General features: G+C 36.5%; 1 pseudogene; it reads right to left on the bottom strand.

Annotated features, from left to right (window-relative positions):
• Positions 1-392: 392 nt before the first annotated feature.
• LOC147698296 (ADP/ATP translocase 3 pseudogene) lies at positions 393-6,670 on the bottom strand (annotated as a pseudogene).
• Positions 6,671-7,547: the final 877 nt, after the last annotated feature.

Here is a 7,547-nt window from a genome sequence, read left to right as displayed (position 1 = left end):
GTAACGAGCACCTGACTTCTGCACTCAAACACTTGCCAATGGTGTTCCAGGCCCTTCATTGATTGCCAGTTGCTAGAAGAATTTCATTCAAGGCACTCCGCATTGCATAGCGAGGAATCAATTGTACTGGACTACAGTCAAGTTTATCATTTATTGTTTAGAAGAATGCCCCAACTTAGGGCACATTAAATATTCAGTTGTGCAAAACGATACAGTGCTAGTTTGCAAGACAAGAGGACAATCTACATAATTGTACACTTTTCAACTACAACTTAGGTGGCCATTAAACATGCGTTGAATGTCTTTGTTAAGAAGACTGAATACATTCCTCAAAGGTCAAATGGTCCATTATGGTGGAGGAGCTCTACATGATTGGCTTAACTAATCTGCATTTAAATTACTTTTTTAAACTCGTTGTACAAAACAAGTACAAAAGCTCCACCCATGCCTTGGAGGATGTTGCACCATGCCCCTTTGAAGAATGCTTTTCCACCCTCATCTCTGAGAATCATCCACCAGCAGTTGATTGTTCCAGTGTACATTATATCAGCTCCTTTACGGCCAGACTGCATCATCATACGATGTCCCACAGTATCAAATGGATAGGAAATCACACCAGCTACCGCAGTCACCGTCTGTGCAATCATCCAGCTAATCATAATGTGAGTATTCCTAGGGTCTGGGGCCATACCTTTTGCATAAACACCAAAGTAGGCAGCTCTGTGGATAATGATGCCCTGCACAGACACATTGAAACCTTGATACATGCCACCCAGCCCATAGTCACCGAGCCCTTTGAAATGTCGGTCATCCACAGCTTTACCAACATCAGCTCCCAAAGGTGTTCTGGCAAAATCCAAATGGTAAACAAAACAAAGATAAGTGGCTCCTGCTGTACCACCAGAAGCCAGGTTTCCAGCAAAATACTTCCAGAACAATGTATGTTTCTCTATTCCTCCCAAGAAAATCTGCTTGTACTTATCCTTGAAGGTGAAGTTAAGAGCCTGCATGGGAAAATATCAGATAAAATATTGGATAAAATTTGCCAGGCTCCCACGCCAGAAAGAAAGGAAGCCTTGTTCTTTAGGGATACTGACAACATAGTCAATTATGTCTTTGTACTGCTTATTGACAGAAATTTGCTGGCTGGCATGCTGTACCTGCAGCAGCAACTTCACCCTCTCAATGGGGGTCAATTCATATGATTCTTCTCATATGTGTATCATTAGTATGGTAAATCATCTCCAGGAGTTCCTGGATTAGCAGATTAAAACTGTACATGCACAGATGTGCATGTACACAGGAATTTGTTATTTACCACCAAATAGTATTTGGTGGTAAATAACGAATCGATAAGGGCCTGTGGCACTGATTACAGTGCCACCTACATGTAGATTTTCCGATTCGGTAAATATACTGATTCAGTATTTTACCAAATCGATAAATTTACAGATTCGCTAAATATACCGATTTGTTACATTTTCAGGCCCCTACATCTCCATCTGCAAATACCGGTCGGTAACGGCTGAAATCGGCCGTTACCGACCAGTATTTGCCGTCCTACATCTGGCCCAAAGATGGATATATAAAATAAAGGAATTCAAGAATTGAATAACACTGAATATTTATTTATTGAAGTGGATAAAGATTTGAAAGCGACAATCACTTCGCCAAGAGTTCTCATTGAGTCCGCTTACTCCCTGTCGGAGGGCGCCACTTTTTCAATTGTACCCTACACCTCAATGGATCAGGAGGTGATACTCACGAGCACCTAAGAGGAAAATACATAATTATTTTTCCCCAGAAAAATGTATAAACATAGGGTGTTCAACCGTAACATAGTCATTTTTAGCAATCCCTAGTATGAAGCAGCTTAAGTAAATATACCAAAACACCACATACATATGACCCAACCAATAGAGTTCTCAGTTCATAATGTGCTAACCTAGCTACTTGGCAAGAGGGCAGGTCTACGTTTATAGTGATGATATTGGAGCACCTCTCTGGCCCTCTAGCACAACACCTGATGCTTCCCACACAAGTCAAACAATTTAATTTAAGCCTAAGAATCATGCAATGGATATCTACTTGCAGCATTTCCGGTATGGCAGAGTGCTTTCTAACTACAACAATCATGGCAGTAGCATGTGCAAATGCTATACAAGACTTCACAACACAGATCATGTACATAATGTCAGGGCAATTTGAGATCAAGTACACATGTTGTTTAAGGGCATTGAGTAAGTCAGGAGAAGTGGAAGAGATCAAAGTCTTAGTGATTAAAGTATCATCAAGATTGTTTGCATTGAATATGTCTTCCATGTACCTGACTATGGAGCTAGCTGTGATCAGCATGATTCGCCTAGGTGTTTTGCATGTGTGTTATGTGATGCCATGAGTAGGAAATGCATACTTTAGTTTGGGTTGGCTGAGCTGTAGTGTTATCAGCATATTTGGTATGTGTCTCTGCGATAGAGCTGTTTTAAGGAGAGCCATATTGATGTACTTATTGCTTTTCTAAATGATGATGTAGGGTTTTGGGTTTGAAGCAGGTATTTAGGCCCTTTGCAATGCCCTACCAGCAGGGACATGGAAATCATGCAGCAGGGAAGGACCAACTTATGTGGCAGGTGAGGATGAAATCATGTGCCGCAATGCAACACATATCATGATAGTATTGCGTCATTTTTATTTTTTTACATCTGGTAACTATCAGAGCAAAGATTTTACCACATTAGACCCAGATTAAAAACCAACTACAATAATAAAAAAATTAAACATGACCAGTAAACCTTTATGAAAGCCCTACCACTATGCAGGACATGTCACAACATTTTTTGTAACTTTTGATCCTGTTGAGCTACAAACCAAATTTCTTTAAAAAAAAAAAAAAAAAAAAATATATATATATATATATATATATATATATATATATATATATATATATATATATATATATATATATATATATATATATATATATATATATATATATATATATATATATATATATATATATATATATATCTCCGGACATTACTTAAAAGATTTATGGATGGTGGATTAAGTGACAGTGCGGCCAATCGATGGTTATGTCAAAAACACAGCAGCTGCACAATTGCATAATTCCAGTGGCACTGCTTACCAGTTCCAAACAAGTGATGCTTTTGTCTTTGTTTTCCATTATTGTTCATAATACTCAATTGTAAAAACAAGTTTTAGCAAGTGAAAAGTTAAACAGAGCATTTAAGAAGAACTTTTTATAAATGTGCTCCCTGCAACATCCGGGATTTAGTTTAACCATTGACTGGAATGCACTCTCTATAGGTTAATTAACTTTTTCTATACTCAAAGTATGCACAGATATCCAAGAGACTAATTTGTATATTTACCTTGTTCGAATAAAGTTATTCTCGCTGTGAGCTGTATGGACTTGGCTTTAAATTATTTTCCTTTTAACTGTAGATTTGTTTCATAGCTGAAATCTTTTTGTTACCTATGAACCCAATATTATAATGTAACCATGATATGTTTTTAATCCATTAGAAGTGATTACATTTTAAAGGAATGCATCAAATTCTACTTATTAAATACATTGTTTATTCCAGGCTAAATGTAAAGGATTATACTATAGCAAGCATTCACAAATAGACAGTTATTGCACTCTATATAGCTGTATTCTGAAGTTGCTAATTTGCTGATGGCTAATATACTGTTACATATGTTTTAAAATCTATATAATATACATTTTTAAATGTAATTTATCTTTTTCATACTTAGGTGTTTGGTGCCAGAATTGCATGTCTAAATGTAAAGTGCACTTACTACATATTTGAAACAAGTTTATGTGTTTATGTGATCAATCTATGGAGGTGACTTGTTTTTAAGAGATAAGGTGCAATTTGGAAACACGGGATAAGAAGAGTCCACTGTTGATTGTTTTCACTCAACTGCTGCAAGTCATTTTCCTTGCACCTTCCTTACTGCCTCCGTACGAACAACTGCCTAGTGCTGTGGGCATCTGTTGAGCTATGAACTAATCTTTATTAAATAACTGGTAACTCTAATTTATATGATATATTACATCACAGTTCAAAATTTAGAAGGGAAGAAAAACATGTTTAATCTCTTCAGGCCATTTTCAATCAAAGGCAGATGCTAAACTCGTCATAACATTTAATTATGAGGCCGCCAGATTCTAATTAGCATAGAAAGAATGCATCACTTAAATGTGGCTCCAACTAACAAAGGAACAATTATTAAATTATTAAAAATATGGCCATAAAAAAGCTAAAATTCCCTCTTTTTCTACAACTCTTTAAGGGGTTTTTCTCCCTATTGGTGCTTGAACTTGCTAGCTTGAATGATGCAATGATCGTTCTTGGGTTATGTTTCAGGTGACCAAGAAAACAGATGTATCCCTCGTCTTCTATCAGACTCAAATTAAAATAAGATAGAAAACTGACCATTTGGTATCAAGTGTATGACTGCAAAGATATATTAGATGCTAAACGTTTATTCTAGGTATAAATCTTTGTAACATTCTGCAACTGCTGTTCATACTCGGAATTGATTACTTCCATAACCAAGAATATTATCTTGATAGCTCTTAACAGCTTTTATCCTTTTAAGAATCATCTCCATAATTCTTTTTAAAATCTGCACAGTGGAAATTAGGCTGGATGGCATCCTTGAAGATGTAAATGTTCCAAAAGGGGAAAATATAAAATCGACTCTTGTGAGCTACACTGCATTTTTACCTGGTGATAGGCTGAGAGTAAGTTGAGGGTGGCAAAACCTTTGCTCCTCTGAGCATTGATATACTGATGAGGTTTGGTAGGAACAGTGTCCACCACAACACCCTTCGTACAATGTATGCATAACTTAGCCACTCCATTGGTCTTTTGTGCCACCACTACTGGAGAAAGTCATTCTGCTGCCTCATCCTCTTCTACAATGTCATTAACTTTGAACTTTTCTAGTTCTTTAATGATGGACTTCCTTATCATAATCAGAACATATCTCACCTTCCCAACTTTAAGATATGAACCTTCTCTAACTTGTTCATGCGGTCATCCACTCTGAGACAACCCAATATCTTTATATTAAAAAAAGGAAACTCTTTGTCATAATTTGTTCTTTCAGCACTCAACTCTCTTAAATCTGTTACGTCTCTCAGTCTTATGGCTGGTTCTGAATTTTGGTCAAGATACACCTCAAAATCTCTTTGGTGAAACCAGTTGATGATCGAATTGCCTATTATGGACAAAAATGCTGGTTGAGGCGTATCACCCTTTGTACTGAATGCTCCCAATAAACTAGCCTAGAAGATTCATAGGTTTACTTCCATTTCTTTTCTGATTTATGTATGGATGAAAACGTTTCACTCCCCATCTCAATTCATTATCAAATAAATCTCTGGTAATTAATGTTATCTTTGCCACTGAATCAATCAACCTATTGACAAGTGCCCTTTCAAATTTATGCTTCCTCATCTGTTCCATCCTCACATTTCCTACATTTTGTAAGACCACCTGCTCACATGCACTCTCAAATTCAACACTTACTTTTCTCACTCTCTTTTTATGTCATCCACTTGTACCTTTTTTTGCAAAATGCTCCTTCATTCCATAAATCATACACATAACATTCCAGCTGGGCCATCCATGTTTATTTATTTTTTATCCTCATGTTGCACTTCAATGTATAAGGAGTACAGAGGGGAATTTTAAGGCTTCCACTTTTATTCCTTCACTCTCTTTTTCTTTACTTTGCCGACCACATAGAGTATCCCTTTGGTGGATCTGTTGTGTTTAGTCCTCCTCTATCCTTTATCATATTCAATAATTCTTAAGCAAAAAGGTGGGAGCTGGCCAGCCTGGCCACTCGGCAGTAATTATTCCCGTCTGAATTATTGCCATCGCATTAATCATCGGACATATTGCTGTGTTGTCAAATTTAGCCTTACATGTTACTAGTGTAGTAGTTTTCCCATATTTCCCAAAAGTTAAATTCTTTGGAGGGTTTTCCCTTCCTATCTTGTTCATGAGTTGTTATTATGGAATTTAGCCAATCCTCATGTAAAGGTGGTATTAGTTTAACCCAATTCAGGCATATCTCTCTTCTTGCAAGAAGTATCAGTACAAATAACAGATTTTCTTGTTTTTTGGTTAGCCTCTCATCCCTTACATTAAACTCAGTACATATCCCAAAAATAATTAATGTTGTACTTACTTTTAGATGAGTTCCCAATATCCAACATAACATGTTACCTACTTCTTGCCAGAAGAGTTCCAAAAGAGGGCGGCTTTGAAACATGTGTAGGTCATCCGCTTTTCCAAGCCCACACTTTGGGCAGGATTTTATACTTGCTCCTTTGAATTTTGACAGTTTTTTTCGGTGTCCAGTATGCCCTGTGCAATGTGAATAAATGATTCCTCTTTAGGCGTGCTGGTTTAATAATGGACCAACATTTACCACACGATTTCTGCCATAAGCTTTGAAGTTCTGGCTCTATAATGTCTTTTCTCCAAAATGATTCTGATATCGGAGCATTTTCATCCCCTGCAGAAATCAACGCCCAGTACCATTTTGAAATTTCTTTCTTCATTGGGGAGATTTTGATAATCTCTTTGTCTATTTCTGTGTTTCCTGTTTTTTCCTCCGTCATGTTGTTTGCATTGTTTACACCACATCTGTGACCCTTGGATCTTTATACTCTCATTCATACTTTCTTTCTCACTCACAATTGTTTTACCAACTTGAATTTGTTCTCAGTAATCGTTATCTTTCTTAATTTTCTTGTCATATACCATAAATATAATAAACTTCTTCTCACAACTGCACTGGTGCACTGATGGGGCTGTTGCAGGTCTCGTGAATGTGAGACCCCATGTATAGCTGTGTAAAATTCAACAAAACACCATGATGGAATTCCATACTCTAGTGATTAAACATGTTTATTGATATGACTACATGACTTCAAAAGTTGCATTTTGGGTTAGCATGAGACTTGTTCACTCTAGTTTTTGCCATTTTAAAGTATTTCTGGAATAAAAAGTAAAAATAGAGTCTATGCAAGCACAGGAAATAAACAGGAAAAATACACTGTAGTTCCATATATTTGTTGTCATCTCTGTGTCTATTGTTACCCCTATATTTTCTCTCTATAGAGTGTTTCACCTCAAATGAGTAAAGTTATTCATAGCAATATTGAAATCATGTTAAAGGTATAAATTGATTGTCGACAATTTCCTAAATAGCGTAATTGCATTAAACTATACATATTTTAGCATAAATGACCAGACGTACAAAGCCGTTCTGAGGTCATAAAAGGCCAGATTAAAAAAATGGTGTTTACAATGGCAAAAATGCATTTTGGTATGAATGGGTCTGCAAAGGACCCCGTTATCTTTGATAATGGTGAACAACTATTTTTATGAGTAGGCAGTGGTCCCATGGGACACTGCCTATTCTAAAAATATTTTTATAATACCTTCCACATTTTTTTAAATGCTTACCTGCATTATAAAAACACCTTGCTTTAT

The sequence above is a fragment of the Lissotriton vulgaris genome, chromosome 8 (assembly GCF_964263255.1).
Source record: "Lissotriton vulgaris chromosome 8, aLisVul1.2, whole genome shotgun sequence".
Lineage (NCBI taxonomy): Eukaryota > Metazoa > Chordata > Amphibia > Caudata > Salamandridae > Lissotriton > Lissotriton vulgaris.
The sequence above is the reverse complement of the archived record's forward strand: the minus strand, read 5'-3'. Positions and strand labels throughout refer to the sequence as shown.